This window comes from Diceros bicornis, chromosome 19, assembly GCF_020826845.1.
Source record: "Diceros bicornis minor isolate mBicDic1 chromosome 19, mDicBic1.mat.cur, whole genome shotgun sequence".
In the NCBI taxonomy this organism is placed as follows: Eukaryota; Metazoa; Chordata; class Mammalia; order Perissodactyla; family Rhinocerotidae; genus Diceros; species Diceros bicornis.
In genome coordinates this window covers 13,126,702-13,140,029 of record NC_080758.1, presented here as the reverse complement: position 1 = coordinate 13,140,029, position 13,328 = coordinate 13,126,702, and the positions used below count along the sequence as shown (strand labels likewise).

General features: G+C 52.0%; 1 protein-coding gene across 3 annotated transcripts in view; it reads right to left on the bottom strand.

Annotated features, from left to right (window-relative positions):
• The window catches only part of PREX1 (phosphatidylinositol-3,4,5-trisphosphate dependent Rac exchange factor 1), a 193,435-nt gene that overhangs the window by 80,760 nt on the left and 99,347 nt on the right, over positions 1–13,328 (bottom strand). The gene's annotated exons all lie outside the window — the stretch shown is intronic.

The window sequence follows — 13,328 nt, the reverse complement described above, 5'->3', positions numbered from 1 at the left end:
CCTGCAGAAAACCAGCTTCAGAAACATCCCTGCCCTGTTTACTTCATTTCCGCCTCACGGCCCCGAGGCCCAGATGTTCTGCAACTTCAGGGACCCTGAGGGTTTGCTGAGCGCCTGCCGTGTGCCCAGGGACACGACAAAGCGGGAGCAAGGGAACGGGCAATGGAGCCTCTCCCTGGCCGCGGGCAATCCAGCTGGGAAAGGTGCTCCCGTGGGGAGCAGGGGGTCAGACAACAGCCCCCAGTGGTGGACGCTCTCGTGACAAATCAGAGAAGGGGAAGGGCAGTGTGACCCGAAGCAAGCCGGAAAGGCTCCAAGGAGGAAGTGAGCCGAGGCAGGCGGGCAGAGCTCTGCGTATAGGGGGACACATGTCCCCTTGTTCTTCACTCAGCAAACACCGGCTGAGCAACAGGTCTGCGCCTGAGCACTGGGGACTGACAGAGAACAAGGCAGCCCTCAGGGAGCCCACAGTCAAGAAGGGAATGGTGAAAAGTTAACTATTATCACTACCAGCAACAATAATAGCTAGGACTTAGTAAGCTAACCCTACATTCTTGTCTAGCTCACTTAATCCTCAAATCAATCCTATGAGGTAGTTCTTGTTATTATCTTCATTGGACAGATTTGAAAACTGAAGCACAGAGAGGTCAGGTCATCTGCCCGAGGTCACACAGCAGATCTGAACCTAACCTGTCTGGCTCCAGAGTTAGTGCTCTGAACTTCTATACTATTTACAACCTTCCAGATAGTTAAATAGGAATACTTTCCTCTCAAATAAATACATAATTTACATTAATTATTTATAAGTACTAAGTGAAAAATAAGGCAAGTGGAGGGACAGAGAGAGAGGGAGTGCGGCAGTCCGAAATGGTCTCTCTGAGGAGACGGGCTTCCGGGTGGAGACTTGAATGAAGTGAGGGCATGGGCCGTACAAACACCACCTGTGGGAACAGCACTCCAGGCAGAAGAGCACAAGCAAAGGCCCCGAGGCAGCGAGAAGCAGCAGGAGGCCAGTGAGGCTGCAGCAGAGGGAGCGAGGAAGAAGGACGGGCTGAGAGGTCGGACACGCACGCCCAAGCCAGGTCACACGAGGCCATGGTGGGGTCTCTGGTTTCATCCAAGAGCCTGGGAGGTGATGGGGTTATGAGCTGAGGCCCGACACCACCCAACTAACTTACCCTTTAAAGGACCCGTCTGGCTGCCGCGTGGAGGATACACTGGGGGAAACATTAAATGAATGTAAAAGCAGGAAGACTGGCTAGTGGCTACTGCAGCTGTCCAGGCAAGAGATGCCAGAGGCTTGAACCAGGAAGCTCTGGGCCCCATTCATTCATTCACCCATCCATTCATTCATTCATCCATCCATCCATCCATCCATCCACCAGTGAGGCCTCCCGTGTACCTGGCCCTATGCCAGGCCCTCTCTCGGGGACACAGATGACACAGACGCTGCCCAAGCCCTCCTGGAGCTGACAGCCTGGTTGTAGGCATGTCCACAGATAACATTACAAGACTGTGACTTAGAACCAGGAAGTGACCTCTGATCAACTAGGATCACAGCTTATCTATGATTATCCACCAACTATGATCACAGGTCAACTGATGACCTATGATCAACTCGCCAAAGCGCCCTAGTCTCACGCTCCATAAACAAGTGGTTTTGAGCACCCGGACCTCTGTCAGACCAACCAAGCCCCGAGGGGGGAGTGCGGCCAGCTGGCTATCCATTTCCCCCAGTGAGCAGGGACAGAGGCTCAACCCCCAACCCGTATCCAGCATCCCCTCCTGCTAAAGCAGGGGTCAATGACAGCCTGGGGACCAAGGCCGACCCACCCCCGTTTCAGTAAATGGTTTTACTGGCCCCCAGCGTGCTCATCCTCTTCCAGGTCGCCCGTGTGCTTTCGCCTCTGACGGCAGAGTGGCGTCCCGCGACAGAGACCACATGGCCCGCACAGCCCAAAATATTTACTATCTGGTATCTTTGAAGGAAGAGTTTGCTCATGCCTGGTCAAAAGCAACAGAACAGATTTTTAGCGGAGCACGAGGCCACCCAGAATAAAGACAACCCTCCCCGCCCACCGGGATACCAGGTTCTGGTCACAGGATGTGGGCAGAAGGGATGCATGCGACTTCCATTTCCCCTTCCCTTTTCCTTTCCCCTCTTCCCGGGCTGGCATGTGGGCGTGGGACAAGCAGCTGAGACCAGGGCAGTGAGGGCCACAACCCAGGGGTGCCGGAACCTGGGCCTCACAGCATGCAGCCACCACGCTCCCCCTGGACTGCCTTGTACAGAAATAAACGTGAAGTCACTGTTATTTGGGGTCCCCGTCACTGCACTAAAATATATCCTAATACACTTGACAGAGAGGAAGCTGAGGTGGACCTAAAGGGGAGGTCACCAGCCCAAGGCTGCAGGTTGCTAAATGATAGAGCCAAATTCAAACCCACATGGTCTAGGTCAGAGCCCACACTCCTAACCCCTGCTCCGTGCTTCTCCAGCCTGTGTCTTGGAATCCTGCCTCCGCCCCCCTCCCTCCCCCACCAAGTGGGAACCCTCACCTCTCTTATTCTTGAAACTAAAACCTGCTGGGCCTGTCACAGCCTGGGAGGCACAGCCTCCACATCTCAAACCCCTAGAGGCTGGGATTTCCATGATCCTCCTCCGATGGGTTCCCTGCGGGGCTGCCAACACCCAGCAGCTGGTGAAAAGGAGAAAGAGGTTGTTTCCTTTTCCCATCTGGCTGTCCCACATCTACTCCTGCCCCGGGTCAGTGCTGGGCATGGAGAATCGAAACTGAGCAGGATCTCCCGGCCAGGCCCCTGGCTGGGCCAAAAACAAAGGGAAAGTACTGGCTGTGGTGTCTCGGTTCACAAGGGAGTGCTGGCTCCACTCTGCTAAGCCACGAACTGAGAACCCAGTTCTGCCTCTGGGCCTTTGCACTTGCTGTTCCCTTTACTGGCACATTCCTTCTCCAAATCTTAAGAGGCAGGACAGGGGCTGGCCCGGTGGCACAGCGGTTAAGTGCGCACGCTCCGCTTCAGCAGCCCGGGGTTCACAGGTTCGGATCCCAGGCGCAGGACCGACACACCGCCCGTCAAGCCCTGCTGTGGCGGCATCCCATATAAAGTGGAGGAAGATGGGCATGGACGTTAGCCCAGGGCCAGTCTTCCTCAGCAAAAAAGAGGAGGATTGGCAGATGTTAGCTCAGGGCTGATCTTCCTCACAAAAAAAAAAAAAAAAAAAAAAGAGGCAGCACAGTACTGGCGTCAAGATAGGCAGACAGATCAAAGGAAAAGAACTGAGAGTCCAGAAATAAATCCCTATATTTATGGTCAACTAATTCTCAACAACGGTGCAAAGACAATTAAACGGGGAAAGAATAGTCTTTTCAAGCAATGGTGCTGGGACAACTGGGAATCCACACGCACAAGAACGAAGCTGGCCCCTTCCTCACACTGTGCACAGAAAATTAACTCAAAATGGATCCCACACCTAAATGTCAGCGCTGAAACTATGAAACTTTTACAAGAAAACATAGGAGCAAATCTTCATGATCATAGGTTAGGCAAAGCCTTCTTAGATATGACATCAAATGTACAGGCAACTAAAAAAATCAGATAAACTGGACTTCATCAAAATTAAAAACGTTGCGCTTCAAAGGACTATAAAGAAAGTGCGAAGATAATCCAGAGAATGTGTAAGTTATATATCTGACAAGGGACTTGTATCCGGTATACATAAAGAACTCTTACAACGTAACAACAAAAAGACAAACAACTTGATTAAAAAATAAGCAAAGGATATGAATAGGCATCTCTCCAAAGAAGACATACAAATGGCCAATAGGCTCATGAAAAGACAGTCAATGTCATCAGTCATTAGGGAAACACAAAACAAAACCACAATGAGATACCTCTTCACACCCACTAGAATGGCTATAATGAAAAAGACGAACAATAACAAGTGTTAGTGAGAATGTGGAGAAGCTGGAATCCTCATGCACTGCTGGTGGGAATATTAAATGGTGCAGCTGCTTTGGAAAACAGTTTGGCAATTCCCTAACGACACCTGGATCTAGCTGTACCTGAAATCATCTATCCATGTACTTTTCAGTTATGTGAGCCCATTTTTTTATTAAGCCTATTTGAACTAGTTTTTCCATCCCTTGTATTTGAAAGAATCCCTACTGCTTCACCATCCCAGAGAGACAGCGAGGACTCGGAATTTCAAAAACGTCCCAGTCAGTCCCAGACAAGTATAAAATGTGGGTTATCTTCAAAGTTAATGGGAACTTGAACTGCACTGACAAAGGTCTAACATGCAAAAGGAGGGAGGGGAGGGGGCTCCTGACAATTCAGAACTGACGCCATATTAATAAGTTAGGACAGAGCCAAGTTCAAAGAAGAACTATGGTGCTGAAAACCCCAGAATCCACATCCAAAGTGGAACAGCCACATGAACTTACAAGGCTCAGCCCAGAAAAGAGTATTTCTGGAAGGAGCCCAAAAGCTGCTTGCTAAGCATCTTGGGAGGACTACACGACTAAGCGGCAGCCCACTGGATCTGTAAGACCTCAGAGGGTGCAGTCTGGACCAGGCAGCAGGCAACCGTTTGCTCGAGTTAATCCGTTCTTTCTCACAAAGTGGGCTGCCATATACGGTAGTGAGTTCCCCACCACCAGAGGTATCAATAACTGATTCAGGCCCACTCATGCTTTATCCCAACTCAAACAGCATGGCAGAGCATGAAACTGGAAAGCCTCGTGGTCAAGAGAACGGGTTCTGGGAGAGGAGCCACCTCTCCCCCACTTGTCTGCTGTGTGACCTCATCACCCCTCTGCACACCTGTGAAACGGGAGCAGTCACCTCCTAAGGCTGTTGCAAGGATCAAAGGGAACAAGGAATGTAAAAGTCTTGGTAAGCAGTAAGGTCATGAAATTCATCATCATCATAATTATTTCCATAGTAATGACAGCACTTATATTTATATTTATTATTATTTCTATGTAGTAATAATAATAGTAAAAGTAGTAGTCATGGTAGTAACCATAATAGCTGGCATTTGAGTACTGACTATGTGCCAAGCACTGCTCCAAACTTAAATTTATTAAGTCATTTCATCCTCAACTCACCCCAGTGAAGTAGGTACTATTATTATCTTCACTCTACAGGTGAGGAAACTGAGGTACAGGGAGGTGAAGCCTCCTGCCCGAGGCCACAGAACTAGAAAGCAGGGCCTGGGAGACACTTAACCACATCCACAGGCCCCTCCAGACACAGTAACGGTAGAAGATGAACACCCCCAAAAGCCTTAGAACACCTCAGAACACAGAATGTCTGAGCAGTGGCAGGCCCTGGGGATTCCTGAAATAACCGAGGGCAGAGAAGGGAGGGGGTGTGCCCGGGGCCTCCCTGCGAACATGCAGCGGAAGCCCCTCCAGAGCCAGGCTGGGTGGCCTTCCCCCGACATCCGCCCGCAGGCCCGTGTGGTGTCGCACGCGGGGCCTGAGGTGAGGGCTTCCTAGAAGAGAGGATGTCAGGGCAGAGGATTTGGTACTTCCGCAGGTGCTCATCCCCCTCGTGCCCCTCCATTCACACTTACCAAAAGGGTGCCCACTGTGCCGGCTCCGAGCAGCCCCCTCGTGCCCCCATAGGCGTGGGCCCTGTCCACAGTGAGGCCACAAGAGGACAGCCCGGGGCCGAGGCCTCAAACTCCAGGCAAACCGGGAGCAAACAAACATGGCTGTAGCAAACTCCTCCTTCCTTGCTCAGCCTTGCTCGAGGCCAGAAAAGGAGAAGAGCAGAGGGCCCAGAGGAAGAGGAGGCGAGGGCCGAGGAGGAGCAATGAGGAGAGAGGGAGGCGATGCGGCAGAGACCCACCGTTCTCACCTGCCCCTCTCTCGGGTCCCGGGGTCCAAGAGATGCTGGCCCCGGCCCCACTCCCAGTGTGGATTTGTGACCCGGAGCCCTCCATCCTCCAGCCACAGCTGCCGGCCCAGAAGAACATGTGACCCCGGCCGACCCCACAAGCCCGCCCTGGGACTTCCAGTGGATGGTAGGGAAAGACATGCTCTCTTTTCCCTGGGTGGCTGCAGTGGTCAGACACGGGCCTGAGGCTGCTGAAGGCTACGTGGCCCCATGAGAAAAGAGCCTCCTGAGAATAGGAGAGAGGAGAGGAAAACAGAGCCAAGAGAAGGGAAGAGCCTGAGGCTGGATGACATCATCTGAGCTCCTGGATGCAGCTATGCCTGAAGACATACCTAGTTGGGATCTTCTCTGTTTTCTTTTCTTTTGAATAAGCAAGTTTAAATTAGGTTTTCAAAGGTTACAAAAATGGTCATGAAACAATAAGTTAGGTTTTTAGTCACTTTGGCAAGCAGAAGCATAAGAAGACAGATCCATAAAACTACAGTGTAAAAACAAAGCTGGATTTGGCCCTGGAAGAAGTGACAATACCATTACACACTGTGACTGGGGGTTGGTGGAGGCCCAAAAGGAGACATGGAGGTTGGAAAGCCATACTGTCCTTTCCACAAAAGAAAAAGGCAGCCCATGGGGGTGGGGGTGTCACCAACGGGGGCTGGACCCAATGGAGCACACCCACTTTCTGGGGACACTGCAGCAGCCAGCTCCAGGAGGGGCTGATCCTGCACCCAACTCCTGGCTCTGTTCACAGACGGCTCACCTTAAAATTCCACACCCTGCACTTCCAAGTCCAGGCTCCACAGAGACATGCTCTAGAGGAGAGGGTAAAGTTGTGAGAGATAATGATGGTGATGCTGGTGGTAGTGGTAGCTATAAACTGCAATTTAATAGAAGCAAAAAAAAAAAAACAACGGAATACAGAAAAAAACTAAAACTACACAAAATAAAGCAGGTAAGGGGGGAAAAAAGCATGAAAAAAGAGGACAAATAAAATTCAAAAAGAATGATGGTAGAAACAAGTTCAAACATATCAATAAACACAATAAATATAAGTGGACTAAACTCTCCTGTTGGAAGATAGAGATCTTGACTGATCAGGTTTTAAAATTTTAGCTTTATGCTGTTTATAAAATAAATACCTAAAATCTAAAGACACAGAATGATTGATAATAAAAGGATGAAACAAGATATATCATGAAAATACTAATCAAAAGAAACCCATTATAGTTACATTAATATTAGACAAAATAGACTTTGAGACAATAAAAATAGCTAATACTTACTAAGCACTTATAAGCACTTTACAGGTATTATTCCATTTAATCTTCACCATGACTCATGACTACGGCACTATTTGACAAAAGAGGAAACTGAGACACAGAGAGCTTAAGTCACTTCTCAAAGAGGCAACACTACTAAGTGCAGGGGTTGGAATGGATAAAAATAAAAGTCATACAACACTAGACGAGCTAACATTTACCAAGCATGACTATCTACCTAGTAATATGCACCGTGTTCTCATGCGTCTTCTCATGCATTGTCTCATCCAATCTTTGCAGCAAGCCTGGGAGGCAACCACCACCCCCATTTTACAGGTGGGGAAATGGAGGCACAGAGAGGATCAGCAACTTGCTCTTGGTCACACAGCGAAGAGGAGGTGGATTTCCGTATCAGACTCCTAACCACACGGAGCGTGGCAGGAGGCAGAACGTGGGCAAGACTCCCCGGAAGGGCGATCTGGGAAGGCTCCTTGGAAGACAGGGTATGGGAGCTTGCTTCTGAAAGGAAGAAGTGAGAGCAGGTCCCCCTCCCTGAGGGAGGAGTGCCTCATCCCTCGAGCTGCTGCTGCTCACCACACAGGAAAGAGCCTGCATCGAGGCTGGTGCGGGCTGGGGTGCTGGAGCAGCCGTGAACAAGGTGTCAGAGCTCAGCCCGAGAGGCAGGATGGCGGGTGGGCACTGTGGTTGGGGGAGGAGGGGAACTGGGGCAGAGGGGCCACAGTGAAGACAGCTCTGACTTCCCGTCCCTCCTCAGCAAGACGGTGACAGTGCCAGATCCCCAGCAGGCGAGGAGCTCATTTCATAACATCAGAGTCAGACAAGAACTCCAAAGAGATGACCCAAAGCATCCAGAATAATATAGAAAGAACTCAGGCAAATCCATACGAAAGACAACCACGCAACAGAAAACGGGCAAACGATGTGAAGAGGCGATTCTCATTAAATGCACCCACTGCCACCGCCACCGCCCTGGTCCAGCCATCTCCCACCCGGATCACTGAAGTCAACCCCTCCCTGGTAGCCCTGCCTCCACCCTCAGCACCCCAGTCCATTCTTCACACACACCTCGTCAGAACCGAGTCAGATCCTGTCCCTCCTCTGCTCAAAACTTTCCCACAGCGTCCACCTCACTCGGAGAAGACAAAGACCCCACAACGGCCCACAAGGCCCTGCATAATCTGGCCCTATCACCTCACTCTCCCACTCTCTCCCTCACATCCTCCTCTCTGGTTCACACTGGCCTCCTCCCTGTTCCTTAGACACGTTCCTGCCTCAGGACCTTTGCACTGGCTGTTCCGTCTGTCTGGAAGATTCTTCCCCCAGGCACCTGTATGGCCCCCTTCCTCACCTCCTCCAGGTCTTTGCTCAAATGTCACATTCTCAGTCCATCTCTCCTGGCCCTTACTAACCCTCTTAGCCTGATACATTTTTTTCCACAGCACCCATTCCATCTAAACAAACATACACACTTCCTGTTCATTCATCTGTCATCTGCCTCCCCCAGGAGAACGTCAGAACACAGAAAGGGGTTCGGGTAGTTTTTTGCTCACTCTGTATCTCCAGCACCTAGAACAATGCCCGACACATAAGAGTTGCTCAATAAATTGTCGGTGAATGAATGAACGGTTCAAAAACCCCAGACCCCGCAGCACCAATGGTGGCTCTCTCCGGGAGGTAATCAGGAAGACCCAAAGGGATTTGCTAAGAAAGTGCTGCTCTCACCATGAGTCACTGTGTTTTAGCATGGTCCTCTCCCCTCCCCACCCCACCACCCCACATCAAGTTTTCTCCTGTGCCACAGAAAATCCTCTGGAGAGCTGTGAGTGGCACACGTCCTACGCTCTGCGAAGCTCGCTACTCCCCAGCCACCCCCTGCACCAAGAACTGACGCCAACGCTGCCTGGTGAAGGACCATGATAGAGAGACAACAACGGAACCGCAAGGTCCTCACACCGAGCGTGGGTGACAGCTGCATCCCCCACAGACAGATGTGGGAGGTGCGGGAGATACCGGAGACTGGGCAGGGCCCCAGGGCTCTACCCTGAGCACCATTCTGCAAAAAGCCTCCCTGACACAAACCCACTGGAGCAGCTGTCCCAAAAGGACGGCTCCCAGGACGTGCCCTGCTTGGCCCCGGGATGTCTGCCAGGGCCATTTATGGAGACGGGGATGAGGGGGTGGTGGTGGGGAGACAGGGCTGGGGGAGGGGAGAGCCAGGCACTTAACCGTGGACCTGTCAGGTAAAAGACGCCTGGTAGACATCCAAGTGGAGAAGCTAGGTGGCCGGAGAACAAGTCTGGAGCTCAGGCGAGACGTCCAGGCTAGAAGTCATCAGCACGGAGATGGGGCTTAAAGCCACGGGAACGTCCACACAGAAACTGTGCATGGAAGTTTGTAGCAGCATTATTCCTAACAGCCAGAAAGTGAAGACAACCCAAATGTCCATCAAATAACTGATGAATGGATAAACAGAACGTGGTGTCTCCCTACACTGGAATGTTATTCAGCCATAAAGAGGGATGAAGTTGTGATACAGGCTATAATGTGGATGAGCATTGAAAACATCGGGCTAAGTGAAAGAAGCCAGACATATTATACGATTCAGGCTACATATTATATGATTCCATTTATATGAAATGTCCAGAATAGGCAAATTCATAGAGACAGGAAGTGGACGAGTGGTTGCCAGGGGTCTGGGGGGAGGAGGGAAAAGGGAAGTGACTGCTAATGGGTCCAGAGTTTCTTTCGGGGGTGATGAAAATGTTCTAAAATTATTGTGGTGATGGTTGCACAACTTTTAAAAACACTTTAAAAAAAAAAAAAAAGGCCGCAAAGTGGATGAGGCCGCCACGGAAGCAAGTCTAGATAGACAAAAGGTCCAAGGACGAGGCCTGGGGTCCACCGACACTTAGAGGTGGCGAAGGCGAGGAACGAAGGAGGCTGAGAAGAAGGGGCCAAAGAGGAAGGAGGCAAAGGGGGCTGGGGGCAGCTGCCCCCTTCAGACAGACGCCCCGCCAGCATGCCCCGTGCCATTACGCAGCAGGCCCTCGCGGGGCCCGCTCCAAGACGGGAAGCTCCGAGGGGCAGGCACCAGGTCTGTCCTGTCCAAACTGTGGGTCCTGAGCTGTGACAGCAGCTGGTGTAGACTAAGAGCCCCAAGAGGATCTGCGCATCGCCAGGGAACAACAAAAAGGGCAGTGACAGCCGTCCCCTCGGGTACCCGCCATGTGAGCACCAGGGGCATCACCCCAAACCTGAATCACTTCCCGGGAAACGTCAATGGAAAACTCAACAAAGCCTGAAAATGCCAACTGTCTATCCCCGGCCTGGGCTGGAGGCTGAAATAGAATGTTCCAGCTATTCTTAGGCAATGTTCAAGTTCAGCTTTTTGGGGCTGTTCCCAAAGAGGCTTTCCTGCTCGCCTCTTGCCCCCTCCCCAGGCTCCTCGACCCTGTTCGCCTACTCGATTCGGAGGTCAGCGCACACGAGGAGGCTCAGAGGGCCACAGGGACATCTGCGAGGGCGTCAGAATTGGAAGGGCCGGGGGGAGGATGGAGCGCCTAGGCTCAGCTGCCCCAAGCTCATGGGATCGTCTTTTAAAATCCACTGGAAAATGTGACAGAAAGGAGGAACTCGGGCGGGGTATGAAGAGCTCCCCTCAGTCCAGCTGTTCTCTGATGCAAACGTTCCAGCTGTGGGTGCCAAAGGCTGGGACACTGAGCGATTCCGTCAGGCGGGGAGCGTGGCATGTCCCCACAGGAATCTAAGGCCCTGCGGCTGCTCCCCCAGTGCTCTCTGAGCCCCCGATAAACACAGCTGGAGGCCGAGGAAACGTGCCTGTAAACAGCATTTGGTCGGGAGGGAAACCCACAGCCGGCTTCATCACTCTTTCCTGTGGACAGCTATTCCTCTGTGGGTCGTCGGCTGGTTCTGTCCCTCTCTCTGTTCTCCTGGGAATCCAGAGCCCAGGAATCCTGCCAGACCAAACTGTGACCCCGGGGGCTGAGCAGCCTCGGAAACGCCTGGGCCTCACGTCAAGAGCTCAGAGTCCACCCGTACACACCGTCCAGCCCCACTGGTCGGTAAAATACGTTACAGAAACTGCCCCTCCAAGTGCCCACTGGGACCCCAGACTTTCCCAAGATCCAGAAACCAAAAGGTTAACACTAGGGACCTCAGCTGGGTCTGGGGCAAGAGCTGGCGGTTCTTCTAATGCGTCAGACGTTCAAGGTCTTGAAACCCAGGAAGGAAGGAGCAGACCAGCCACTGAGACACGAAATACAAGGCCACTGACTTTCCCAGAGCCCCACTTAGGGAACTGAGAAGGTCAGCATCCCTGACACCCAGGTACTCTGGCAGCCTAATTCCCCAAAGTGCTCCTCAACAGGCAGTGTGGCCTAATGGTTAGGGGGCGGAACTCTAGAATCAGACTGCCCAGGTTCAAATCATGGTTCCTCCTGCTTACCTGATGCGTGGCCTTGAACAGGCCACTTCTTTTTTTCTGTGCCTCAGTTGCCTCATCTCTAAAATGGGGCTAATCATAGTGCCTACCTCATCCAGTTCCTCTAAGAATTAAGTGAATAAATGTTTAATCATCATAACAATCCGATCATTACTATTAACACAAACTCTGCAGTACAGATGAGAAACTGGGGCACAGGCAAGTAACCTTCCCAAGGTCACACAGCCAGCAAACGGCAGACTCAGCCCGTGGACGCAAACCTGGCTCTAACCCAGGGGTCAGCAAATTTTTTCTGTGAAGGGCCCGATAGTAAATATCTTAGGCCCTGCTGGCCACATCCAGTCTCCGTCGCATATTTTTCTTTGTTTGTTTTTTGGGTTTTTTTAAATAACCCTTTAAAAAATGTAAACACCATTCTTAGCTCGGGGGATATACAAAAACAGGCCACGGGCTGGATTTGGCTCACAGGCCACAGTTCTGCCAGAACTGCCCTAAACCACTCCAGAACCCACCTCTTAAATGCTGGCAACTAATTCAAGTCTGGAAAACACACCGAAAAGATCCAGTGAAGTGCATCTGCAGTCTAATTCAGTCCACAGGGTGCCAATGTACGAGTGCCACCTGGGGCTTCTTCCGCTCCAAGGCGGAGAGCTGAGCTATGTTCGGCACTCCCAGCACCTGTGTGGGGATCAAACTGCTGCCAGAACACCTGCAGAAGGTCCTCTGCGGTCCCTGGGAGGGACAAACAGCAGCAGGCCAGAGGAGGCGCAGGGAGAGCTGGGTCCCACCACCCATGGCTGCACGTTACAGGCCTGTGTGCACAGGCAGAGCGGGTGGCCCCAGGGAGGGTAGCCCCAGGGAGGGTCAGTCCAGCTCCAAGGCTCACGTGTCACCGACCGCCTCTAGCAAAGTCAAGGTCAAGAATTCCCTAGTACTCTTCCCCTCCCCTCTCCCTTCCAGTTCATGGAGCAAGGATACAAGCTGCCCCAGCTAAGAGCAGGTGCGTGAATGAGGCACCACCAGCCAAATTAATCCACCAGCAGGGACCCCAAGGAACAGCTGTCAGATGGGAGGCCTTCAGGATGGGGCCAGAGCAGGCTCGGGCCAACAGCGCCATCTCCAAGGATAACAACCCTGGGCTGAGAACAGCGGATGGTGGCACAGCCATCCACCCAGCTGGGAATCTGCCCAGAAGCCGCCTCTGCAGCTCACAATCAAGACTTCTTGGGTCCCCACACGAGCAGCATGTCTCCCCTGGTCTGCCTGACCAAGACCAAGTCAAAGGCGGCTGGGCAGGGAAGGAGACAGCAGGCGGGTGGATGGCTGTGGTCTGCCCACTCAGTATCTGCCCCCTCTTCCACAAATAGCCCAGATTTTGATGAAGGGGTCCCTCCATCCTCCTTACTAAATGTTGGCCTGTGAGATCCAGTGATTGGTTGGAGGCTGGAGCACATGACACAAGTCTGTGCCAATCAGAGCTCGCTGGCTCAGAGTGATCGGTTCAGGGGTGGAACACCTGACTGTGATCTCAGCCAATCAGAATACAACACTGCCCTGCTCACCGTCATTGGCCCACATCTCAGCCAATCAGAGCACAACACTACCCAGCTCACAGTGACTGGGTCGGGGGTAAAGCCAGGTCCAAGCAGGTGGGGGAGGAT